At 47.4% G+C, this 27,453-nt stretch overlaps 1 protein-coding gene across 2 annotated transcripts in view; it reads left to right on the forward strand.

The window, feature by feature from the left end:
- The window catches only part of ASIC2 (acid sensing ion channel subunit 2), a 1,201,082-nt gene that overhangs the window by 1,043,583 nt on the left and 130,046 nt on the right, over positions 1 to 27,453 (forward strand). The window lies entirely within an intron of this gene.

A 27,453-nucleotide genomic window follows, 5' to 3' on the forward strand; every position in this document is an offset into this window, starting at 1 on the left:
TGGTCTTATTCACCATCTGTCCCTGGTGTTCAGCACAGCTCCTGACACATAGTAGGTGCTCAGTAAAACTCATGTCAAGTGAGTGACATGCCCAGTCTTCTCCAATTCCTTTGTCCCAGTAAGGGTGGAACTTCTAATTTCTCAGCCCCATGTTTCATATCACATAATTGTTTACATGCCTGTCTTCTCATCTAAACTAGGGACTTTTAACCGAGAGTCCACAGGTAAGCTTCAGGGGAAATCAGACACCCTGAAGTGTACACAGAACATGTGTGTGTGTGTGTGTGTGTGTGTGTGTGTACACACGCATGCACACACCTAGGTTCATCTTTTTCTGGAGGGAAGGTCCCAGCTCTGACCAGGTTCTCATGATTAGAATAAGGTTGGAAACCAGACTAGTCTGCAGAGGACTGGGCTGTGCCCACTCCGAGGCCAGGGTCCTGGCTAGCACAATGCCTGATATACAATAGGTAATCAGGATGTGTTCATTGATTGTGAGAGAATGGTCTTAAGCCCTGATTCAGGCCTCCACCATCACTAGATTCCCAGACATGGATTCCTCCATTCACACCACCACCAGCACCACCCACCCATCAACTGATGGATAATAACTGCATCACAGCAAGTCAGAACAGGCCATGTGTCTCTGAGACTCGGTTCCCTCACCTGTGAAATTGGAGACAAGTCTTGCTGTGCCTACACTCCTAAGTAGTCATCATGATCAAATGAAATAATAGGTTCTTTCACCTACATTCAAGAAATCCTTATTGAGCCCCCTCTGTACCAGGCTCTGGAGGTACATAGAGAAATGAGATATACAACCTGCCTTCAACGAGCTCATAATCTAATAGGGGAGACAGACAAGTGACCAGTTTCAACATGATGTGGAAAGTGCAGCAGCACTAGAGGAAAGCCCACAGGAAACCTGAAAAGTTAAAAAGTGGAGACCTCTCAGGGACTTCCCTGGTGGTCCAGTGGTTAAGACTCCATGCTTCCACTGCAGGTGGCACAGGTTCAATCCCTAGTCAAGGAATTAATATCCAGCGCACCACATGGCCAAAAAAATTTTCTTAAAAATGGAGACAGCTCAGAGGAGAAAAAGAGATCTGAATGATGAATAAATGTTAGCTAGAGAAGGGGAAATAAAGGGCATTCTAGGAAGGGGAAACAGTCTTGCGAAGGCCAGGAGACAAGAATACGGCGCCTTTCTGGGGCACCCAGCTTGCTTGGCACACAGTAGGGTCAGAGAGACAGGCTGGAGGTGTGATCAGGGACTGGGTCGTACAGGGATGCCAAAATTGGGCTTTTTCCAGAAAACAGTAGGGAGGGCTTTTGAGTCAAGGCATTGAAAAATGCAGATTTATATTTTAGAAAGCTGACTCTTGGCTACAAGATAGAGAGCTCATTGGAAAAGCAAGATGAAGAGGACCAAGACCAGTCAGGAGCGAACGGGGGCCATCCGGGGCAGAGGTGAGGGTGGCATGGGGACTGGGGGACAGAACGGAGTCCACAGACGCCAGCTCAGCGGCAGCAACCAGACCTGATGAATTAATGACAAAGCATCTATAGATCGAAAGGGTTGGTTCTTCAATATAGTAGCGCTTCCTCGTTCTATATGTGGGAGCCATGTGAAGTCATTTCAACCTGCTGCAGGCTCCACAAGGCTAGGCTTTCTACTTTCAAAAGAAGGGGAAGGGCCTTTTCTTTCTATCTGTGAATTCTTTTATCTCTCTGGTCATACAGAGGCAAAACCACTTAGTAACAGTCAAGAGGAAAGGAGTGCTTTTGAAAATAAAGTGACATTAACTCAGGACAGTGTTTGGAAATTGGGGGACCTAAAAGATGCAGAGATATTGCCTTTTGTCAGCAGCTTGGAAGAAGTGCCTAGAAATGCCCCCTAAACAGATCGGGAGGAAAAAAAGCACTTCAGCCCAGATCAGACCGTGGGTTGCAAACGATGCAAAGGATCAGTGTCAGAGAGAACGAATTTGAGAAAGAAAAATGCCTAATCAGTATCAATTTAATAGGCCACTTAAACAGTAGAAGAAGAAATGTTGATGTTCTATGGTGGCGATTTTATAATCACTGGAGTACTTAGCTTCATGTAAGCCATCTCATATTCATTAGAAATAAGAGGAATTTTATTCATTGGAAAGAACTCTTCAATTTATAGCATCTTAATTGCTCTGGGTTTTAAATTCTGATAAAGGAAGCTCATTTTTTGTAAAATTTCCTTTTTAATTAAAAAAATTTTTAATTTATTTATTTTGGGCTGCACTGGGTCTTCATGACTTCGCACAGCTTTCTCTAGCTGCAGCGAGCAGGGACCTCTCTCTGGTTGCAGTGCATGGGCTTCTCATTGCAGTGGCTCTCTTGTTGCAGAGCTCAGACCCTAGGGATGCAGGCTTCAGTAGTGGTGGCTCACAGACTTAGTTGCCCCAATGGCATGTGGCATCTTCCTGGACCAGGGATTGAACCTGTGTTCCCTGCATTGGCAGGTGGATTCTTAACAACTGGACCACCGGGAAGATTCAGAAGCTCCATTTTTTTGTGGGTGTGGGGGAGTCAGGCAGAGGGGAGAATTTGTTCATTATGATAAAGACATTGGGGTTGGTATGATGCTTGGTTGGCTGTATCAGAAAGAATGGACTGGATTATGGGTGGTAAGAAACAACCCCCAAATCTTGGTGGCTTAACACAACGTAATTTGATTTCTGGTTCATGTTATGTGTCCAGTGTGGCTCCATAGCAGGTCACTCAGGGATCCAGGCTCCATCTCCATGTGACCAAAAGTCACATTGCAGGGGTGTGCAGCCCTACCCTCCCGTATGGCTGGGAGGAGAAGACTGTCTGTGAACAGTCCCACTGACTGCACAGTGGCACAAAGCCTTCGAGCCCTTTACACCCCCACTAAAACGGGAGTTCCTCAAGGGCAGGGCCCATCTCATGAGTCTTGGTCCCACCAAGACAGTGCCTCTTCCGGAGTACATGATGGTGAGTTTCTGACAAATGCATGAATGAATGTATTGACACATGGATCTGATTTTCAGAACTTGTTGAGCTTTTCTAAATGCATAGGTCCTGGGAGGTTTGCCTATATTCTTTCACCCAGTTTTCCTTCAAGATTTTCTGAGTCCCCAGAGGGGAACACATCTGGTTTCCTGAAGCCTCCAAAGCGGACCCCCAAGGCAAGGGAGGGACTCATGAAGTCTCTACTTCCACCAGGCTAATGGAGCAGCTGGCCTGTCAGTGGATCTGTCACTGGATTGTCTGGGACTCAGGAATTAGCCATCAGAGGCCAAGAGGGAGAAAAAAGAGTAACATAGATGATGTCTTTATTTTGTGTTAGGCATGGTGCTGCCAGTTTTGCTGAACTTTTCTCCTTTAATCCTCACTGCCGCCCTGGAAGGAAGATGTTATGCTTCCCCTCCCCCATGCCATTTTCCCAATGAGAAAACTGATACTTGAGAAAAATAAGGCATTTGCCCAAGATCTCATGGCTACTAAGTGACTTAGAACCCAGGTGTGCCCTGCTCTAAGCCAGGGCTTTGAACCACTTGGGCTGACATCTGTCTTCTACAACCAGGTCGCACACAAGCTCCAAAACATTTTTTTCCCCTCTGAACTTCCAGCCATGTGTTGACAGGGGGAAAAAAAAGGATTGAAATTTGAGAATTATGTCTTATTCGAGGCATTACTGAGTTGAATGTACTGAGTTGGAAGAGCCTCTAAAAGCACTGGAACACAATATGGAATAAGCAGTGGGACTTCCAGATCTGGAGTCCTGAGAAGACATTTGAACTAGAGACAGGAATGTGCTAGGCAACACAAACCATGGCTTCAATGAAATTTCCTAGGTAGGGAAAAAGATGTTAGTTTTTACTGGCTGTTAGAACCAGTGGCAGAATAAGATGAAAAACTTGGGATTTCCAATTCCTGGCACCATCTTGCTGCCCCTCAGGCTCAGAGATGATGCATCAAACCATACCAGTGTGTTAAGAGACTTGATGCCTTCCTGGGCGTTTAAATGTTGGCCTTGACGGAGCCAGAGCTAGCCTTGACTCTGGTGTACATTGGTTGGGACCTACAAAATCACATATCGGAAGTCCTGTGGAGTGGAAGAGGGAAAACCCAGAAACCCAGATCAAGTGGATGGTGCTCCATGTGTTGGGCTCATCACCAGCAACTCCCAATTGGTAGGGGCTGTGCATAGTGGAATGGGTTGCCTTAGGAAGTAGAGGGCTCCCCATCACAGGGAAAGTGGGGTAAACACTGACGCCAACATTATAGAAAGGTGTATGATGATTGAGCAACCTGATCTTGTGTCCATTATGATCTGTGAGATCTTTGAATTCTTTCAGGCAGGAAATTCTTAAGCTCTTCTTTTGGGTTCCTGGCTGTTTTTTGTGTTTGTCTTTTGAGGGGTTGGGGGTACAGGAAACACAGGGCCTCTTGTAAGGTGTACGTGAGAGCTGCGCAAACATGCGGACAATTGCCTTGGTGGAACCTGCATGACAGGAGACAGGCAATGCTACAAAAACAGTCATAAAGGACTGAGGTCCCTTTCCCTCCGTCTGCATTTCGAGAGCTATCCTAAAGGACTTTCAGTTGATAGATTTTTTCCTACTTGTGCCTTTAATTTTGTTGAACTTATTCTCACCCATCTGTTAGTCAAATAGCGGTCTGCTTGACAATGGGAAGTGTCTGATGACAATGGGAAGCCATTTCCAACTTGTAGGTAATTTAGAGGTTAATCTTTTTGTGACATCAGCAACCTCAGATGGGTTCCATCTATCTCGACTTTTGCGAACTGAGTCTTCTAAATTAGGGTCCTGCCATTTGGCTCACCGGTTCCCCCATTAGATTTAAATCACCCTGCTGGACATTTCCATGAAAAACAATTTTCAGGTGAATAAAACTAGAGGAAGAATTTGCCAGAAGGATGTCTTGGCTACACTTGGTTCTCTTGGAAGGGCTCCCACATAATGACTGTGCGTGTTTCCAGCGCCGCTGGGAGTATGGTCTTCTTTGTCAATTCCATATTATTAGCTTCCAGAAAGCTCTCTCTCTTCTCCTCCATTGCCTTCTTAGCATAGGACCAGATTGGCTCTGAAGTGGATTGACTCATCTTGGGGGTCTTGTGCATTTTCTGGTACAAAAGGGCACCAAGAGGCCTGCTCAAGCCTGCAGAAATTATTCTTTCTGCACATATTGTTATGTATTATTATTCTTCAGTGGTGTCCAGGAACCTTCTTTCTGAGTGTGTAAAAAGACACACACTTGGGACACAGCACAGGTTCTCTTACCCCAGGGCTTCCTGGAATCATCTCCATCAGCTGGAGGAGCACAAGAGACACTTGGGTTCTCTAACTTAAGTCTGGGTGGCTTTTTGGAAAGAGGATAGCTTTGAAGGCAGACAGGCTTGGCTTCAAAGCCCAGATCCCCTGCTTACTAGCTGTGTTATTCTGGGTCCATTATGTAACCTCCCTGAGCCTCTGGTTTCTTATTTGTGATAATAATAGTTAACTTTGAGTGAGGGTTCACTGTCTGCAAGGCCCTAAGCTAAGTGGTTTATATGCCTTGTCTAATTGAATCTTTACAGCAGATCTTGGGATGATGTAAAGCATCTTTCTCCATTTCATTGCTTCAATCAAACACTGTCGCAGCAGCACAGACTGTGGGAGAGGATTTGGAAGGAAGAGACACAGCAGAAGCTGATCATCCCCTGGAAGCGGGAGTGGGAGCTGGGTGTGGGTGGTCACAGCAGAACCACCATCTTTGAAGATGGAAGACACCGTCTTTACCACTGGCCAAGGCTGGGTGAGGGGCCCACCCCATCACCCCCTCTCTCCTTGCCTATTGCCATATCCATCCCTTCCATCCAACCAGACTGTGAGTCCCTTCAGGGCAGGGACTCTTTCTTATCTCTGAGTCCTCAGGACCTCCTGCAGTACCTGGCAAGTATCTGATGCTCAGTGAAGGAAGTTGAACAGAGGAATAAATAAAGGAATGAATCAGTTCATTTAGCTAGAAATACCTCAGACCTAAGTCGCCAAGATTCCAGTCACAGCTCAGCCTTACCCTAGATAAGTAACTTCCGCTCTCTGCACCTCAGTTTCTTCTTCTGTGAAATGAGGGAATTAGAAAGGATAAGGTCTCAGGGTCCTCAGAGCTTGGCAACTTTGTAACATCCACAACAGCCAGTCAATACCAAGGGCTTCCCAGCTGGCTCAGTGGTAAAATCCACCTGCCAATGCAGGAGACGCAGGTGACACCCATTCAATCACTAGGTCGGGAAGATCCCTGGAGAAGGAAATGGCAACTCACTCCAGTATTTCTGCCTGGAAAATCCCATAGACAGAGGAGCCTGACTGGCTACAGTCCATGGGGTCACAAGGAGTCAGACGGGACTGAGTACAAGGCAGAGACAGACAGACTGAGCAGTTCAAGAGCCTGCAGGCTCCAGGAAGTCTCCCTTTTGGAGCAGTAGATAGCACAAGCTTGACCCAGGGAGGATGGAGAAGGATTCAGATGACCCACCCATTCAATGGGAAATCTCATTTTCCCGCTGGCACTTACATTGTGTCTATAGTGTAGACAGCCCTGCTCAGCACTACAGCGGATTCAAAAGGACTAGTTCCATCCCTGTGCTTTATGGGACATAGGACCTGTCTACAAACATCCATCATGCAGGGTCCATCAGAGGAAGAGTCTCAGCAGAGGTCTGAGCTATCGTGTCCTGCTATTCATAGGTAAATAGTGATAACATCTGGCTGGAGATGAGAAGGACTTCCTCCTCTAGGAAATGGCATTCAAAGGGCCCCAGAGGATGAGTTGGACTTGCGCACCTAGAGTTTGAAGAAGGCATGTCAGGCTGAGGGCTTGGAGGTGGGCAAATGGGCCAGAAAATCCTTGTTTGGGAAATGGTAGATGATCTGGTTTTGCAGAGCACGGCATTTATCCAGGAGAGATGCCAAAAGAAGGCTGTGAGAGCTCAGTCCAAAACCCTGTGGGGTAAGGGCTTAAACACCAGAGTGAGGAGTTTGTACCTAACGCAGTAGGCAGTGGGGAGACATTTAAGATTTTTGAATCCAGGAGTAAGATCCGAGCTGCCTTTGGAAAAATCCATTTGGCTTCATAAGTAGAAGTGTTTGGAGAGAAGAGATGCAATAACTGGAGGTGGGAGATGGGGGACAATGTTGAGACTGTGGCAATGGTCCAGGGAGAAATTACATGGAGCTCAGCTAGGGCGATGGTCGTGGTGCTCAGAAGCTAGAAGCAGAATTGGGAGCCACTGTAGGAGGAAGCCCTGTAGCTTGGTAAGTGACTCCAGAGATCAAGAGAGGCGTCCCCAAGCTTCCCTGCTGGTCCGGTGTTTAAGAATCCGCCTGCCACGACACCAGTTCGATCCCTGGTCCGGGAAGATCCGACATGCCACAGGGCAACTAAGCCCCTACATCACAACTATTGAGCCCACGCTCTAGAGCCCATGAGTTGCAACTACAGGGCCCCCACAGGCTGCAAGTACTGAAACCTGCACACCTAGAGCCTGAACTCTCCAAGAGAAGCCTCCACGATGAGATGCCCAAGCACTGCAGCTAGAGTGTAACCCTCTCTCATGGCAGCTAGAGAAAGCCCGTGTGTAGCAACAAAGACCTAGCGTAGCCAAAAATAAAATTGTTTTAATTTTTTTTAAAAAAGGGAGGAGTCCCATCTACTTCTCAGGCTTCGGTTATGGCTGCCTTGCCACTTGGGTGCAGAGGTACAACCAAGAGAAATGGCGGAAGGAGGAGAGGCTGATTTAATGGCATCAGGGGCTGGTGAAGGAGGAGATACAGATGACAAATATGTTTGGGATGTGTTAAGTGTCACGTGCCGGCCTGACATCTGGAGCTGGATCACGTGATCAGGCAGTGTGCACCTACTATGTGCCCAACTCCACATGGGAACCTTTGTAGGCACTGGCTCACTGAGTCCCCTACAACCTGCCTGGGAGAGAGGCACTCCTCTCCCTTCAGCCGTAAGATACTGTGATGCTGTGACTCCAGTCTGTTACCAAATGATGCTCTTTTCATCAGAGCAAGTCAAATTCTGCCTCTTTCTTGAGCTCTTCAGAGGAAACAAACAAATCACTGCCATCTCTACAGCTGTAGTGGAATCTGACATCCCCTGATGAGTTGTCAAGATGCTTTCTGCAGAGCTGGCTCTGAGCTATGCCATTCTGCTCCCCTCGTGCAAGAGAGCAGGGTTCTGTTTGCTCCGACTCTAGGTTCTGCTGGCTGTCTTAGATCTCACTGTTATTTCCTTCAGCCCGTCTCCTTCCATTCACTGCAAAGATGAGGCCAGAGGGGGCGGGCCTTACTTGAAGCCCTAGGGAAGCAGGTCCTGCTTTCATTCAGGAGTCTTAGGGCATGTGGTGTGCCAGGACATCAGTAATCCTGCAACTGGGGAGAGGGGACAGGCTTCTAGGGCCCCAGAAACAAGGTGGGGCCAACCACTTCTTCATTTTCCCAGCTAACAGTCCCCCACAGCACTTGGTCACTGCCTTTGAAAGTGTTTGTTAATATTTAATGTTTTTAATTTAATATTTTACAATATTATTTTATTTATTTGGCTGCCCTAGATCTTAGTTCCAGCACGCGGGGTCTTCCACTTTTAGTTGTGGCATTCAAACTCTTATTTTTGGCATGTGAGATCTAGTTCCCTGACCAGGGATTGAAACCCCAGACCCTCTGCTTTGGGAATGCGAAGTCTTAGCCGCTGGACCACCAGGGAAGTCCCTGCCCTTTGAAATTTGACCTTCAACTTTGCGTTCATTAGCTACATTCTTAGATCATTTCTCCCTCTAAACGAGCTACTTGAGAACAGAGAAGACAAGGAAGGGAAATAATGTTTCATTAGCACCTATTAGGGGTCAAACAAAATGCTGTCACTTTACCACTCTTAGTATATATTTCATCCTTACAACAACCTGATGAGGAAGAAATTCTCATGCCCACTTTCCAGATGAAAAATTAAAGATTAAAGCAATTGAGTGAATTCAGAGAAGCTGTTAGACAAGTGCCTGGTGCAAATGCTCTATCAATTATAGCAATTATTATTGAATAGCTTGTCACAGGACTTGGAGCCCAGAATTCAGTCCAGTTTGGACTGTGTCCAGAGTCCATGCACCCTTCATCCCTCAGGGTATCTCAGTGTCCACTGTAGGAATTTAGAATGTGCTCACAGTGGGCCCTTTATCTTTTTCATGTATATTCTTGACCCTTCCACACCCTGCACAAGGCTTGGAATATCTCATCGCATCTCCAATAATTCATTATTCAGTGAACGATTCATTGCCTAAATGAATGTGTGTATGTGTGTGCATTTGGGTGTGTAGTTGTGGGTGTGTATGTAGTTAGGTGTATCACTGTGGGTGTTGGGGGATTGTGTGCATGTGTGTGTGTGTTAATGGTTTGGGACAGCTTTTCTTGGAGAAGCTCATGAGCTATCTCCAATGTCACTGCCACCCCTGCTAAGATTTGGGCCACAAGATTTGGGTCAGTGACTGGAGAAAGTTCTGCCAATTACCCTCCAATTACACCCCCGCCCCCTCCCACCAGCACCCACCATCCCTACAGTAAGTCCCACTGGAAAGACCTCAGTGAGCCCCTGAATCAAGGGGAGAGCCTGGAAGACAGCAGCTCATCAGAATCCCAGCAAGGTTACCGAGTCGCCTAAATAAGGAAACTGCCACCCTGCCAAAAGGGAGATGAGCTTATGTCAGCTACAAACCCAGAGCCCAGGGCGGGCGGGCCAGGAGGGGACATGACAGGACTGGTGGCCAGACACACCTGCGGGGCTCAGACTGGCCCTGGGCCAGGCCCCAGGTGAGAAAAAGCCTGCTGGGAATTTGGAAGCCAGCCTCCGGAGAGGGGGAGAGGGTGCAGGGTGGGCTTTGTGGCCAGGACACATGTGCCCACCAATTCTACTTAAGTGACCTTGAGTAAGGCACTCAGCCTCCCGGAGCCCTGGTTTACTCACCTAGAAAGTGAGGTCAATTGCAGTTGAAGGTCTAAGGATCCTCCTACCAGAGGGTTTTGCCAGGCTGTTCCTTCTACCTGGTGCTTTTCCCCGAGATGTGTACATGGGCTGTTCTTCACCCCCTTTGAATCTTTAATTCCCTGGGGTCTAGTGGTTAAGACTTCACCTTCTAAGGCAGGGGATGTGTGTTCCATTCCTGGACAGGGAGCTAAAATCCCACATGCCTTGTGGCCAAAAAAGCAAAAGACAAAACAGAAACAATATTATAACAAATTCAATAAAGATATTTAAAATGGTCCACATATTAATTAAAAAATCTTTTTAAAAAAAGAAATGTGACCTTCTCAGTGAGGCTGTGCTAAGCATCTACTTAAGACTATGACCAGCCCTGACATTTTTGGGTTCCCCTTCCCTGCCTTCGCATTTTTTCATAGTCCTTTTCTCCACATGGCATTTATCATCTGATGTGTTATATATCTTACTTGTTGTTTATCCCTGCTAGAATGTGAGTCCCAAGTGCTCACATCTGTTTGTGCGATGCTATGTAATTCCATACCTAGAGCGGTACCCAGGATCTAGTAGGTATTCAATAAATATATGTTGGATAAATGCATAAACGGGTGAATGAGGAAAGGAAGGAAAGAATGAGGGAGGGAGGGAGATGGTGCCTTGAAATCACTTGGTGCTCTGTGCCTGCTGGTAGCTGGTGGGTAGATGACATCTGGCAAGGGATCCACCAGAGGTAAGATGGGAGGGTCTCCGAGTGTGGGCAGAGGACGGCAGCACGTTCCACTGAAGGCTAGAATGTTCATGTGAGCCAGCTCCCGGTCTTCCACCCTAACCGTAGATGTTACTACTTCTCTGGTGGTAATTGTATTCCAGGCTTGTGATAAGATGTGGGGAAGCCCCTCACTCCTGCTGCAACCCAGCTACAACCTGTCCCCCAGTCTGGGTCTCTGCTGTCGATAGCTTCATCGCCCCCATCTTTATGTCTTTTTTATCAGCTGTGATTTCAGAGCAGTGTCTCCTGACATCGCCCCAGATTTGCTCCTTCTGTGCACATTAGCCAAGCCGGGGCCAGGGCTGCAGAGACGCCCAGCGGCCATTCCCCACCCATGAGCTGTGTTCGCAGCTCCCGGTCCACAGGGAGGCTTGCAGTCTGTGGTACCTGCCAGCGCCTCCTCACCCGGGCCCCATCCCAGCCATCTTCCCATCAGTCAGGCAGATAGAACCTATCACCGGAGTTTTTCTGCTCGGGGCCACCCTCTCTTGGATGTGTTCTACAGAAATAGCAGACAGCCTCTGCTGTTCCTGCTAAGGTCACCTGCGTCTAGTTGAGAGAGACTCAATCCATGCAGAACGAAGGGAGAACGACCTCCAAGTGACCTAGACACGTGTAGACAGCTGCTCTGGGCATTCCCATGACGGAGCAGAGCGTCAGTGAGGCAGAAGGACGTCAAAGCAGGACCTGAGTGCAGAGGTGCCAAGGTCACCCTGAAGCCAGGGTCGGGATGGGAGGGCTCTAGTTGTGAAGCCACAGGGCTTGAGTTCAGAGTAAAGACCCTGCATTGCATCTTTGAGGCTCAGTTTTCCCATCTATAAAACAGAGGTAACACCTTTGCTTTGGGGTTATTTTGAGGATCAGATAAGATACTATAAATGAAGTTACTTGATCATCTTGAAAGCTTTACAATGTTTTCTTTCTCATAAGAGGCTCCAAGGTGGGAGTGAAACACCAGCTCTGGACATCCAAAAATATTAGCAATAATCGTGATCCACTGAGTGTTTTTTTTTCTGTGTGTGGGGCATTGTGCTAAGCCCTCTTTGTGAATTGTCCAATTACATTCTTCCAAACCTAGGAGTTTGGTGCTGGCATGAGCCTCACGTGACAGTTGAGGAAGGACTTCCTTGGTCGGTCCAGTGGCTAAGACTCCAAGTTCCTAATGCAGGGGGCCTGGATTTGATTCCTGGCTAAGGAACTAGACCCCACATGCCGCAACTTAAAGAACCCATGTGCCGCAACAAAGATCAAAGATCCCACATGCTCCAGTTAAGACACAGTCAGACAAATAGACAAATAAATATGAAAAATAATTAAATAAAACAGTTGAGGAAATTGAGGCCCAGGGAGATTAAATAACTTTTCTGAATGACACAGCTAGAAAGCAGTCAGCCTCCAGAGCCCCAGCCCTTATGCCCGGCACATGTGTGTTCAGTCGTTTCAGTCGTGTCCGACTCTTTGTGACCTAAAATACTGGAGTGGGTTGCCACTCCCTTCTCCAGGGGATCTTCTCAACCCCAGGATTGAACCCGGGTCTCCTGCATCTCCTGCATTGCAAGCAGATTCTTTACCTGCTGAGCCATCAGGGAAGCCCTGTGTGTGGCATAGATCTGCCCAGGCCACCATATGGGAAGACCTATGAGGAGGTTCTAACCCAATGGTGATCCATTTCAAGCCACTTTTGGGGGAACTCAGCATCCTCCACGGAGGAAGCAGTCCTGGCCTACACAAGTAATTTAGTGAGTGAAAGAAGCCTGAAACAGATAATTAGGAGAGAACTCGATTTTAGTGATTATGTATGACCTCTGACCCTTCACCTCTCTGAGCATCAATTTCCACATCTATAAAACTGGAGGAAGAGGGAAGATAGGGTCTAGAAGAGCCTCTCTCACCCTTTTGCACCCCTGCCCACTGAGGCAGGGTTAAAGGACCCACAGCCTCCTGCCGCATCTGCTCCCAGTTCCATCAGGAAAGACATCATCTGAAAGCAATTCACTGCAGACCAATCGGGGGTAGCATTCGAGATGGATCCTCTTTAGGAAAGGGAAATAGATGATTCATCGTTGAACTGCCCTACACATGTGCTGTAAAACTCAGCCATTGAAAAATCATAAGCCCAAATTACTGTTGTTAAGCAAACAACCCACAACAAATAAATTGGTCATGATGAAACTGAACTAATGGTAATTTATAATTTAAAAGCAGGATTGGTGGCAATTGGAAAGCCGTACCAGCTCAAGAGAGTGTTGCCAGTGTTCTCAAGGATAACAGCCCCCCTCTCCTGGTCTCTGCAGGGCTTTCTCACTCTGGGCGGGGTTCAAGTACATGAGAGTTTGGCAGTACCACTCATGTGGCTTGGGACTTGAGGAAAGAACACCAAAGGGAAGTCTTTGGGAAACTCTGACGACACACTCATTTTCACCTGCAAATGCTGATGTTTAATAACTCACTACATCTTGCTAGATAACACGGGCGGCTCTCTACCAGCATGTGCTTGTCCCTGCACGAAGCCCTCTGCAGGCTTCATCTCAGGGAACAAGGTTGGTTTTCATCTTACAAATAAGATCCGAGAGATGGAGCAACTTCCCTGAGGACACATGGCTAATAAGTGGTGGAATTCAGTTTTGAATCCAGGCCATCAGGCTCAGAGTCTGCTGAGCTATACTGTGCATGGTAGACCACTGAGAATTAAGTCCAGTAACAGGTAAAAGTGGACTTCTTTGGCGATGCCTGTCTTTCATCTAAAAGAACCCAGAGAGGACTTTGGTTATCAGATGCATTCAGAGCTTGCCAGATCCTTGGAATCTGTGGTGATCCACAGACCAGGGTCCTGCCAGCAGCTAATAGTCCACAGGCCTCCTGATCCACCTCACCACTCACCCCTTAGACAGTGCTTCTCAGCCAAGGGTGGTTTTACTCCCACAACAGACACCTGGCCAGTCATGGTTGTTGCAACTTGGGAAGATGGAGATGCTACTGGTGCTTGGGGCTTCCCTGGTGGCTCAGCAGTAAAGAATCCACCTGCAATGCGGGAGATGTCAGCTCGATCCCTGGATCAGAAGATCCCCTGGAGGAGGGCATGGTAACACACTCCAGTATTCTTGCCTGGAGAATCCCATGGACAGAGGAGCCCAGCAGGCTATGGTCCACAGGATTGCAAAGAGTCGAACATGATTAAAGCAACTTAGTATGTATGCACTGGTGCTTAGTGAGTGGAAGACAAAGACGCTGCTACACATGCTCCTGTGCAGGAGACAGCCCCCCAAACACGGAACTGTCCAGCCCCAAACATCCAGCCTGACAGTGCCAAGGTTGAGAAGCCCTGCCCTAGACTTACGGCTCCAGACAAACCAAGATGCCCTTGGGACATGTGTACAGAAGATGGCTTCAGGCTGAGCAGAAAATAAGGGATCTTGAATCTTCCAGTTCGTGCATACCTGAGGCAGAAACAGAGTGAGCAGGAAAGGCAGATTACCTGGGTGGAATGCTGTGTTCATCACTCTCTAGCTGTGTGACCATGGGCAAGTTACTTAACTCTCTGAGCCTCAACTTCCTCATCTATAACAACAGTATCTATGCTGGAGAGTTGTTGTGACATAGGGGTGTTTCCTGGGCTTGCATAGTGTCTGGTACGTGGGAGGTCCTTGATAACTATAATATCTGGAGATGATGGTGATGCAAGATGAGGACAGGGAACGGTGAGGACATAAAGAAAGAAGAGGAGGAGCTGAGAGAACATAGCAAGGAGCAGAGTTCAGAGCCATGGACAGGACAGAACAGCGAATGTGCTGAATAGCTTAAGCAGGGTGATCTGTAGGGTCGGACCACGTGTCCTTCACACTCATGTACACACCCCCACCCCGGATCCAACACCAAGGAGGAAAAATGCAGCAGACCACTGGGACACACCCCTCCCTAACATGACCACCCCCCCCCCCCCCGCCGCCTCAGTCTTTTTACTAGCCATGACTCAAACAGCCTCCCACATTTTGCAGGAGGCGATGGCTGGATTCATTCATTCAAGTACTTCCTGAACACCTCCTGTGTGCTAAGCATTGCTCTAGGCACCTGAGATGGAGCAGTGAACCAAACAAACAAAAATCTAGTCTTGAAAGGCAGACAGTAGACATAAGTAAGTTTATACGAGTGGTGTACCAGATGGCAATAAGTCACATGGAGATAACTAGAGCAGCAGAAAGGATGGGGTGTACCAGCAGGTTCATTTCCGTTTTAAACAGGGTGGCATTTGAGCAAAATCTTGCCGAGGGGAAAGGAGCAAACCACGTGGACCCTGGGGGAAGGACATCCCAGGCAGAGGGACCCACAAGTGCAGAAGCTGGAGGTGGTAGCAAGCTTGGAGAGTTTAGGGGAAAGCAAAGGAGGAGCAGTAGATGAGATCAGAGAAGAGACCGGAAGTATCAGTTGCATGGGGCCAGCACAAGACACGGTGAGGATGTTGGCGTTGACCCAGAGTGACAGGGAAACCAGCAGAGGACAATGTCGAGGAAACACTATCAGTGGCTCCAACGACTGTGTTGCAAATACGCAGTAGGGGGAAGGGGAAGGGCAGGGAGACCATCTATTGTCCAAGTGAGAGCTGGTGGTACTGGGACCAACGTGGGAGCAGGGAGGGGGTGACATGCTTGGATTCTGGACAGATTGTAAAGGTAGATCCAGTGGGATTTCCCAATGGGTTGGACGTGGGCTGTGAGGGAAAGTGAGGAGTGCCTCCAGGACATCTGGCCCAAGAAACCACAAAGAGGAAGTTTATAGTAAGCCATTTACTGATAAAAGGAGAGCTACATGTGTAGGAGAAAGATGAAGAATTTTGGAATCAGGCAGACTGAATCTGCTCCTGGCTCTGCTACTTAAGGAGGAGAAAGGGGGCAACAGAGGACGAGATGGTTGGATGACATCACTGACTCAATGGACATGAGTTTGAGCAAACTCCAGGAGACGGTGAAGGACAGGAAAGCCTGGCGTGCTGCAGTCCATGGGGTCTCAGAGTCAGACATGACTGAGTGACTGAACTGAACTGCTACTTAAAGAATACAGTCAGTCTCTCTGCAGAGGCTCAGTTCTTTCATCTGTAAAATGGGCATCATGGTACCTGTCTTGCAGGGATGTGATGAGGATCCAAAGAGATGAGGCATGAAGGCTGGCCCGAAGTAAAATTGGTGCCATTTTTTCAATGACGTCACTCTTGGCCTTCTTGTGGTTATAGCCCGTGACTCTGCTGATGGGCTGGATTCCTGGGTTGCCTGGAATTGGAAGAACCACTGGAGTCATGGCCTCTCATTTGGATTGGCCAGGGAGAGGATGGAGCTGCTGGCTTTGTGCCTGGACTAAGCCTCACCTCATGAGCTAGCACCACCTTGGGTCTCTGTCCTGCCCTTTGCGGGGAAGATCTCTGTCTCGGTAACCTTGCCAGGACCCTCAGCTCCTCCCAGACCCACTGTGACCTGGAAGCATTCCCATGAAAGGAAAGGGGAGAATTTAAACCTGTATTTCCTCAGGGGCCCAAACAGTGGTTCCAGTGGTTCATAGACTCACCCAGGAAGTTCTTTAAAATGTAATGCTCAAGCCACCACCCCAGTGCCCAACCTGATTTAATCAGCCCTAAGTGCAGTCCAAGGACTGGTCGTTCTCTAAAGTTCCCCAGGTAATTTCAATGTTTTAGTTAAAGTCTGTGAAATGGTGAACTGAGTTACGATTCTGTCCATTTTACAGATAAAATACTGAGGCCCAGAGAGGTTAAGTGACTTCTCCAGGGTCTGTCAACTGCTAAGTGGTTCAGCCAGGATGCAAAGCCTGGTAGGTCTGACTCCAAAGTCTTTCTACCACATTAATTAAAAAGGGCTTATAATATAAGTAAATATCATATGGCTCATTAGCTTCTTTATAGGAAGACTTGGGATGGCAGAAATGGTCAAAGAAATCTCAATCTGAAGTGTTAGGAAGCCCCTGAAAAATAAAAGTAGGTATCCAGAGTGATTCAGAAGTCAGTGAGGGGGTTTCCCCCCGGTGGTCCAGTGAATCCGCCTTGCAAAGCAGAGGGCACGGGTTTGATCCCTGGTCCAGGGAGATCCCACATTCTGTGGAGCAGCTAAGCCTGTCAGTCACAACCGCTGCGCCCACGCACTCTAGAGCCCATGCTTTGCAACAAGAGAAGCCCCCGCAGTGAGAAGCCCGCACAAACAGTAGCCCTGCCTACTACAGCTAGAGGAAGCCCTCTCACAGCAGTGAAGACCCACCACTGTCAAATACGTAAACAGATCTTAAAAAGAAGAGGTCAGTAAGGGAAATGGATCCAGTCTGCAAAAGTTCAGTTTATAGACAACTTCTAGAGACACATCTTCAGGGCACATTCATGAGTCACAACACGGGTGGAGACTTCCCTGGTGGTCCAGTGGCTAAGACTCCACACTCCCAATGCCAAGGGCCTGGTCTCCATCCCTGGGCGGGGTACTAGATCCCACATGCCGCAACTAAAGGATGCTGCACACCGCAACTAGGATCTGGTGGGGCCAAATTAAAAAAAAAAATTAAAGAAACAAAAAGAGTCATTGCCTTGGAGACCAGAGATGCCAGCCCTCAGTGTGCCCACCTGCTGCTTGGGGCAGTGAGCTGAGGGTTAGCCTAGAAACCGCTCAGCCGACATCACCGAGCGCCTAACCAATGCCAGACTGGAGGCTGGGCAGAGGGGGTCCTTACTGACTTAGAGACCCTACCCAGCAAGCCTGGGGCAGAGCAGGCCCAGGACTCCAGCTGGAGCCGCTACCTTCACAGGTGGTACCTGGAGAAAAGAGAGCCACGGCTGCCAACAGCCGGTGGAGGTGAAAGACAGCCGGGAGACTGGTTGCTTGGCCTTCAGTGTCCTCCAGAGCAATTAGAAATGCAAATAAGATACACAATAATTACACACAAGTTTTCACTTCTCTTCCAGCCTCACAACCCACCTGTTATGAAATTAAAGGGGATTTATTTTTTAATTAATGTGACAGTAATTAGCTGAGAGTTCAGATGCTTAGAGCAGGGCCTGCATGGAGGAGGTAGAAATTGAAAAAAAAAAAAGAGTGTGATTTTGTTTTGCAAAAAGTTCCGAGCTAGTTTGAGATTCCATAATTGCTTCTCTCTGCATTCAGCGTTTACCCCTAGATGTGTTTGGAACAGACAGCCAAGGGACACATTTTAAAACAAAAGAGGGCTGAGGGGAGAAAGCCCGGGCGTTGGACTTAATCAGGCCTGAGTTTGAATCTGATGGCTACTGCATGGCTGTGTAGCCTGGGGAAAGTTACTCAACTTGTCTGAGCCCTGATTTCCCTAGGAGGTCATAATACCTGCCTCACCAAGATTGCTGTGAGATGGCTGGGAAGAGTTAAGGGGGAAATGGTACATGCCTCTCCACCCACTTTAATTTTTTTAATATTTATGTATTTGGCTGCATCAGGTCTCAGGTGCCTTGTTCGGGATCTGTCGTTGTGGCGCATGGACTCCCCAGCTGTGTCGCTGAGGCTCTGTACTTGTGATACAGAAATCCAGTAGTTGTTCCAAGGCATGCGACATCTTCCTGGGCCAAGGATTGAACCCCTGTCCCCTGCATTGGCAGGTGAATTCCTCACCACTGGACCACCGGGAAAGTTCCTCCATCCATTTCTGAAAGAGTAAAAAATAATTATCAATCACCATGAAAGCATAAGAGTATACAGGGTCACATTGTCAGAGGCTGGATGTGCTGTAGGGCCCCTGTGTGCCCACGACTGTCTTGGTTTTAGCACTGGAAGTCCCATGTCTTAGACTAATTGGGATGCGTGGTCATCCTAGTTTCCTGGAAAGCAGGCCTTGAGGTGAAGCTTAATGCAGAGTGTCCATTAGGGGGCACCCTTGGGATCACTGGCGCTAGTGGTAAAGAACTTGCCTGCCAATGCAGGAGACGTAAGAGACTTGGGTTCAATTCCTGGGTTGGGAAGATCCCCCCGAGGAGGAAATGACAACCCACTCCGGTATTCTTGCCTGGAGAATCCCCATGGACTGAGGAGCCTGGTAGGCTCCGGTTCACAGAGTTGAAGACTGAGCGACTTAGCACGCATCGGGACCAACACTTGTGGTTTGGAGGGGAATCAGGACCGGGTAGCCGGAAGAGGTCAAACTGTGATGTAAACCCAGGAAGAGGGGACTACCCTGGCCGTCCAGTGGTTAAGACTTCACCTTTCAATGCAAGGGATGCTGTTTTGATCCCTGGTTGAGGAGTTAAGGGGCTTCCCTGGTGACTCAGACGGTAAAGAATCCACCTGAAATTCAGGAGATCAGGTTCAATCCCTGGGTCAGGACGATCCCTTGGAGAAGGGAACAGCAACCCACTCCAGTATTCTGGCCTAGAGAATTCCATGGACAGAGGAGCCTGACAGGCTACAGTCCATGGGGTTGCAAAGAGTCAGACATGACTGAGCGACCGAGCATGCAAGCATAGTGGGGATAACTATCGCCCTGTCCTGGGGTTACCCTGTAGACCAGGTGTGCTAACAGTGGGAGAGGATTTTTTGAGCCACAGATCCTTGGAAATGAAAGAAGAGAAAGGCTGGGAGGGGCTACAGGGAGAAAACACCTTAGCCACCCCAGTCTCCAGCAGGTGATTTCTTCTTCTGAAGGTCTCAACACCTCCCCAAAACGGGGGTAGAGTGGAGGAGGGGCACAACAAAATTTCCTTCCAGCTCAGGAAGGAAGGTTTTCCATCACCAGGCTTCTAGTTTCTATTTTTGCTGTTGGTGTCAGTCGCTAAGTCTTGTCCGACTCTGCAACCCCACAGACTGCAGCTTGCCAGGCGTCCCTGTCCTTCACCACCTCCCGGAGTTTGCCATCCAACTATCGTATCCTCTGTCGCCCCCTTCTCCTCCTGCCCTCAATCTTTCCCAGCATTAGGGTCTTTTCCAGTGAACTGGCTGTTTGTTTCAGGTGGCCAAAGTATTGGAACTTCAGCATGAGTCCTTCCAATGAATATTCAGGGTTAATTTCCTTTAGGATTTATTTTTACAAAACCTTATTTAAATTGAAAATTTTCCCAGGGAAGAAGTTAAAAATAAATACCTTCTGTGTCTTTCTTTACTGCAGGACTGCTCAGACCCTTAACCATGCTCATCTGAGTAGTAACTCACCAGGAAAGGGATTGTTTGCAGGGAATCCTGCTTTACTCTTTCCTCCGAGGCTCTCCCCTGGGTCCATGCTCTGTGGCTACTTTGGGAGGCCAGGTCTCCAGAATAATTTATAAATCCAGACCCCTTGACCTGACCTTGGAAGACCTCCATGGGCCATTGGCTGACTCCCGATTCCAGCGGTCTCTCTCCCACCATCTCGTGTGAACCTCTTGTTCCAGGGCCCCCTCACTCAGTCCTCCTCCCTCACTCCTCCCTCTCTGCCTCTGTTCTTCTCTCTTCCTTCCTCTTGCTTTGCTGTTTATCTAGATGATCTCATCCTCTGGGACCAAACTCAGACCTGCCTCCTTCATGAAGCCTCCTCTGGTGTCTCAGTCTGGAGAGAATCTCATCTATCTATGAAATACCGGGGCATTTAGCATTCGTGACCTTGCAGGGTAAGGCATCTAACAAAGCCCTCTTGGTTCTTCCGTGGGAGTATAGGCTCCTGCAGTTTCCTGCTGCTCCTTCCCCTAGACCAATCCCACCATGCCTAGTGCAACCTAGGAAACCTCCACCGGGCAGAAGGAAGAGCGGGTGTACCATTGCATCTGTAACTTGAATGAGAATTATACCCCTCTGAACATTACCTCCCTCATCCTCTCCACATGATCGCTATATTAAAGCCAATGACATATGAAAAGTCCCCAGATGAGGTGACATTTAGATGTCTATGTGTGCTCCATTGTGTCCAACTCTTTGCTACCCCATGGATTGTACCCCACCAGGATCCTCTGTCCATGGAATTTTCCAGGCAAGATGACTGGAGTGGGTTGCCATTTCCTCCTATAGGGGATCTTCCCAAACCAGGGATCAAACCTGAGTGTCTCTTGCATCTCCTGCATTGACAGGTGGATTCCTTACCACTGTGCCACCTGGGAAGCCCATTAGATGGTAAACCCTTAATAACTGCTGGTTCTCGTCTCCCTCAACATTGAAACAAAACGCCCTGCAGAAAGGGAAACATTTTTTAAGCAGCCCTCACGGGTGAAGCGCTTTGCTTACATCTTGAACTTTAAAATTATGACTTGACACAGTCATTACTCCAGGACCATCATTCTAGAAATGAGAAAGCCAGAAGCCAGAGGGCTTTCCAAAGTCACAGATGAGTAAGTGGCAGGAATTAAAGCAGCAATGACTTCACTCTGATTAAAGAAAGAACTTCTTGCTCGTCGGCGATAAGACAATGGAATGATGGATTACAGGTAGGTGTGAGTCTTCGGTTTCTAAAGATGTTTCAGAAGAGAATGGGCAACATCTTTCCAGGAGGGTTTGGACATTCCCTGGAGGTGAGGGATCGAATCTCCTGACCTCTCCTGTTCTGGAATGTTCTTTGATTCTCTCTGTGATCCCTTGAGCAGCAGGTAGAATGTCTGTGCCAACAAAATACGCATCTGTACCAGCAGGTGGGTGGGAGGGAATCTATTGTCATGATAGGAAATAAAATCCATTTTTCTTCCATTGTCATCACTTCTCAGTAATTAACTGGATGCTAATGCCTTAGGTGAAGCTTCCTCCAAAACCATAATTGAACTGTAATAAGGTGTGCATGGGATTACAGGAAAACAAAATGGCAGTCTGAGCTGAAAAGTCAGGGAAGCTGAGTGACAACCAACAACTCCCTAAATTTGAGTGAGAAATTCATGAATACCTTGAGCGCTGTCATGGCTTCCTCGGAATTAATGAAGAGCTGAACTTATTAATGCAGTTACTTTACAATAATTAACAAGCCCCCAATTCCTTGTCATGAGCCTCATTGAGTATCTGGAAATGTGAAGACATCTAAGAGAAACGTATCAAGAGCGCTGGGCTGATGCCTGTTCCTTCAAAAGTAGGGCTTTCAAAAGAAGGTGGGGAAGATGAAAGGAAGAAAGAGGAAAGGGAAAAGAGGGGGAAATACATTAGTGATAGCTAAGCAACATATGAATAAAGTTCAACGTCACCATAATCAAATAAGAAAAAGATTAAGACAACGAGACCCCATATTTTACTTAGCAAGTTGATAAAGATTTTTTTTGTTTGTTTTAAACCCAATGTGGATGGGATTGAGAGTAGAAAGACACTCACACAGCAAATGTTGGAATGTAAATTGGTAGGAAGTTTCTGAAAGTACCTATCAAAACATGAGTTTTCATTCACCCAAACATTAATGAGCTATCTACTGTGTGCTAGTGTCAGGGAGAGAGCAGCAGGCCAGACACAGCCTCTCCAACCAAGAATAAAAGAATAGCCAACCTCACATGATGTCATGGGTACCTAAATGACGCCTCACCAGTAGAATGGCATCATTTGGGGGTGACTAAAAGTGATCTTTTGAAAACTATTTATAAGCATAGAGAAAGGCCCGTGTGATAACATTGACTTTAAAACGGTCAGTGTGTATAGTTCTGTTTGTGTTTAGGAAACGGTGGCTGAAAAAATATCAAAATATTGTGACGATAGCTGCATGCTGGGTTTATAGTGATTTTTGTTTTCTACTTTATGTTTATTTTTTCCATTTCTCTACCACACCAAATGCGAACCTGAAGCTGAGATGTCAGGAAAGATATGTGTCAACTTTTAATTTTTTAATTTTTATTAAAGTATACTTGATTTACAATGTTGTGTTAGTTATAACAATGTGATTCAGTTATACATACATACATCGTACATATATATATATGATTCAGATTCTTTTCCATTATAATTATAGGACGTTGAGTATAGTTCCCTGTGCTATAAAGTAGGTCCATGTTGATTATCTATTTTTATGTACAATAGTGCGTATATGTTAATCCCAAATTCCTAAGTATCCCTTTTAATTGTATTTCTTACTACTGTCTTATTATTTTATAACAAGAATACTATTAGATGATATTTTTTTAATGCCTGAGCAGGACATTGACCTGAATGCTTTATGACCTGGTTGTTTAATTCCTGCAAGAAAGCAGTAAGGAAGTACTCATTATCTCCATTTTACAGATGAGAAAACTGAGGCATAATGAGTTTAAGTATATGGCATGACCCTAGAAGGAACAGAACTGAAGTTTGAACTCAGGCAGGTTGACCTCAGCCCCTAGGGTCTTTGTAAATGGTGTTTTGATATTTAAGTGATTTTCTTCTAGTTCATCCCGATATGTACAAGGAGGGCAGCCTGGTAAGATTGAACAAGACCTAACTTCAGTCAAGTGACCTTGATTTAAGTTCTAGCCTTGTCACTTCCCGATGACCTTGGGCAATTCACTTCTTCTTTCTGAATCCCAGTTTACTTGTATGTGAGATGAGTTTAATGACCCCTGCCCCAGGTGACATGGCAGGTACATGACATTTGTTATTGTTCAGTTGCTAAGCTGTGACTGACTCTCTACGACTGCATGGACTGCAGCACACCAGGCTTCCCTGTCCTTCACCATCTCCCGGAGTTTGCTCAAACTCATGTCCATTGAGTCGGTGATGCCATCCAACCATCTCTTCCTCTGTCATCCCCTTCTCCTCCCGCCTTCAGTCTTTCCCATCATCAGGATCTTTTCCAATGAGTTGGCTCTTTGCATCAGGTGGCCAAAGTATTGGAGCTTCAGCTTCAGCATCAGTCTTTCCAATGACATGGGTCTATATATATTTGCACAATATGACATTCTCTAGAAATTCAAGGTCCAGTTATTTCCCTGCCGACATCACAGGGCTGTGGGGCAAAAGAAATGGCACAGTGGTTATGGAATTGGAATTATTTCACATTTCACACTCAGCTTTCTTGTTGACCAAGGTGGGAGGTTGAGTTCTCCTCCTGTCTCTACCCTGACCCCTGTTCCAGGTCTCAGTTTACCCATCTGTTCAATAGAAAGAAATAGACTCCTTGGTCTCCAAAGTTCCCCTAACTTGGATCTTGCAGGAATCCAAGCAAATCTACAAAGCCAGTCATGGCTGGTCCCCATTCTATGATAAAAATCATGACCCCAAGACAGGTAGCTCCAACCAAGAGGGGGATGCCTCTGAGTCAGAGCTGGATTCAGGTCCACAATCTTGTTGAGAACATTTGAAAGTGATGATGGATGTACCGAGCTCAATAAATATGTGTCCTTCCTTGCCCTGCACGCCAACTGAGTCAACGTTGGCATTGACTTTGGATTCCACTGTCGTACGGGGTCATTTTGACTCATTAAAAAAATCATTAGCAGTTCCTTCCTCAATTAAAATCTACAGTGGAAACAACAGAAAGATTGCTTTGCCTCCTCTGTGCTGCTACTCCACAATTTCTCTAGGACAATCCTGCTGTGTCTCATTAAATGTAAAAAAAAAAAAAAAAAAGACAGTGAATTGAAGCTCGTTAGAGAATCCAGCACTTCCTCTGGCTCAAGCAGAGGTGTGTATTAATGTCATCAAAGTTGCAATTGCTTCTCTGCAGTAAGATATCACCAGCCCACATGTCCTTCTAGATTCAAACACCAGCTGAATCTGTACATTATCTTCTATCAAACAGTGAAAATAGATTCTCTTTTCGGATGTGGCTACCAGAAATTTCAGATCTGAATTCCTTGTTCACATGTAACCGCTGCTGCTGCTACTGCTGCTGCTAAGTCGCTTCAGTCGTGTCCGACTCTGTGCGACCCCACAGACGGCAGCCCACCAGGCTCCCCCGTCCCTGGGATTCTCCAGGCAAGAACACTGGAGTGGGTTGCCATTTCCTTCTCCATGTAACTGCAAACTCATCCCAAATGTCGGCTTCAACTAGCTTCTCTCCCCTCTCACTTGCTTTTCAATCTGCACCTTTTTTGATCATTTTACTGCTCACTTTATATGTACTAAAGTAGTTATCTAAATTCCCTCAGATGCTCTACAACGTGAAAATAATAGCCCTCGTCCCATCTACCCCAGTTCTGTAATGTTATCCAGTTAACCTAGCATTATCCAGACTGGGGATGTTATCAAACACTGACTTCAATGTGAGTTAAAAATAAGCAAGCACATTCTTCAGAGTGGGGAGAGACATCAAGAAGCAAAACAGAAACAGCAGCGATAGAAAAAATAGAAGGATTTGATTGGAAATATCAGTTGTTATCAGCATAGGAGGACCCCCCAACTTTGATTTATTGTGTGTGTGTGTGTGTGTGTGTGTGTGTGTGTGTGTGTTAGCTGCTCAGTCATCTCCAAGTCTTTGGGACCCATGAACTGTAGCCTGCCAGGCTCCTCTGTCCATGGGATTCTCTAGGCATGAATACTGGAGTGGGTTGCCAAGCCTTCCTCCAGAGGATCTTCCCAACCCAGGGATTGAACCTCCGGGTCTCCTGCAATGCAGGCAGATTCTTTATCATCTGAGCCACCAGGGAAGCCCTTAGATCCCCCTTGGGAGTGATCAGAGTAAAAGAGCTCCCAAACAGACAGCCCTGGTGTTTACCGTGTAGTCTTCTAGAGCCTTCCAAAATGCTTTCCCCCCACCACCCCCACACACACTTTCTTCCTCCCAGTGGCTGCTCTTGAGAAGCCAGCCAGGTGAGGACAGCAGGTGATGACACAGGCAGGATGCAGCCTTCTTCTGCAAGCGCAGAGAGGAAGGTTCCTGAGGCATGGGCTCGGGGCAGCATCCTTTGTCTGCCTGACCTGCATGTCTGATCTCATTTTAGCCCAGTTGCCACTGTTTGACCCTGAGCCAGTTAGGGGCTCAGGGTCTGAGAAATGATATCTGAATGTCACCTATTCAGATTGCAGAGCCCATCTGTTTCCAGTTGTTGACTGTGGGCAGTGAGTCAGGTATCCACGGGGAGAACCTAGAGGGCAGATCTCACCCTCCCCCGGCAGCCCTGCAGCCAGCCAGGTAGGGCTTCACATCCCAGCTCTGTCACCTGGGCTGAGGACACTGGGTCCCCTCCTTAACCTCTCAAGTTCCTCATCTGTAAAATGGACATAACATAACCCTTCCCCCCGTCCTGTCGGTGGTTGTACGGATTGAACAAGGGGTGAGTCCCAAACACAGAGCCCAGCGCCCAGAGGTGTTTGCGCAGTCATCTGTTCCACGGTCATAAGGAGAGGAGCTTTTCCTCCTTCCTCCCTCGCTAACTTCCAGGGATCAGTGATTGACTCGAGGAGGCAGGATGGAAGTTGAGCTCCATGTACCCATCCATGGCGTACCATACGACACTTGCCTGGGGCCGTTGAAGGATATTTTCGAGACCAAATTAGAATCTGCTCAAGTGACTAAAATAGGGGATGCTAAGAGGAGAGAAGGTTTTTGCAAACGCCATTCTGAACGCTTTATGTTCTTACCAGCCTATGAATCTGCTCTGGCCATGACAGTGCCAGAACCATGCCTCGGGGTTGACCGCTGCAGGCTGGGGAGGGGGCCCTGCTGGTCAGGGCTTCTAACCACCTAGGGCGCCGCTCCTGGAGACCAGGGGTTTCAGCAAATCACTGAGAGGAGAAAGCCTCCCACAGACTTGAGCTGACTGTTTCAGTCACACGGTGAAAGGGGGAGCCAACATTAATAAGCACTGTGCCAGGCACTTGGCTGCCTTTATTTCATCGAATCCTCCCAACATCTTCATAAGTTAAGAATCATGACTCCATTTTTATAGATGAAGAAATTAAGATTCCAAAAAGCTAAACAAGGTGTGTAATACTGGGGGTACAGAAATAAGCAAGGGATTACAAACAGAGGGTATTTATTTTTTTAATTTTTAATTTTTGGCTGCACTGGGTCTTCGCTGCTGCACTTGGGCTTTCTCTGGTTGTTGTGAGCAGGGGTTACTCTATTTCCGAGCACAGGCTTCTTATTTGCAGTGGCTTCTCTTGTTGCAGAGTGTGGGTCGTGGCATGCACAGGCTTCAGTCGTTGCAGCACCTGGGCTCTGGAGCACAGGCTCAGTAGTTGTGGTCTATTGGCTTAGCTGCCCTGCATGTGGAACCTTCCCAGAGCAGGATTTGAACCCATGTCCTCTGCATTGGCAGGCAGATTCTTAACCACTGGGCCACCGGGGATGTCCCCAAGGGCATTTAGTCTGGGAAGTTAGTAGCACACTTTTTGGTAGGGCTGAAGGAATAAAGGCAAGGATAACCCAGGTATCAATAACTACAAGAATCAGCCACTACCCTCTAAGACTGGGGAAGACAAGGGAAAAACCAACCAATATGCCTGATGTCACAGTCCACTTCATTTTCCCAGAGAGGAATGGAACTCTATCCAAACTCCTCAAAAATTTCAGGAAAGGAGCTGGTTGGCCCAGCTTGGGTCAGGCGCCCACCTGTGACCAATCACTTGGACCAAGAGAGCAGGGTCACATAAAACGACAACCACCTCTCTACTGGAGTGGGTTGTCATTCCCTTCTCCAGGGGATCTTCCCAACCCAGGGATAGAACCTGGGTCTCCCGCATTGCGGACAGATTCTTCACCATCTGAGCCGCCAGGGAAGCCAGCCACACACGCCCCCCCACCCCCCACCACCAGGAGTCATCATTTCCCAGAAAATGGGAGTTTCAGTTCCCAGAAACAAA

Source organism: Dama dama, chromosome 5 (genome assembly GCF_033118175.1).
Source record: "Dama dama isolate Ldn47 chromosome 5, ASM3311817v1, whole genome shotgun sequence".
NCBI lineage: Eukaryota > Metazoa > Chordata > Mammalia > Artiodactyla > Cervidae > Dama > Dama dama.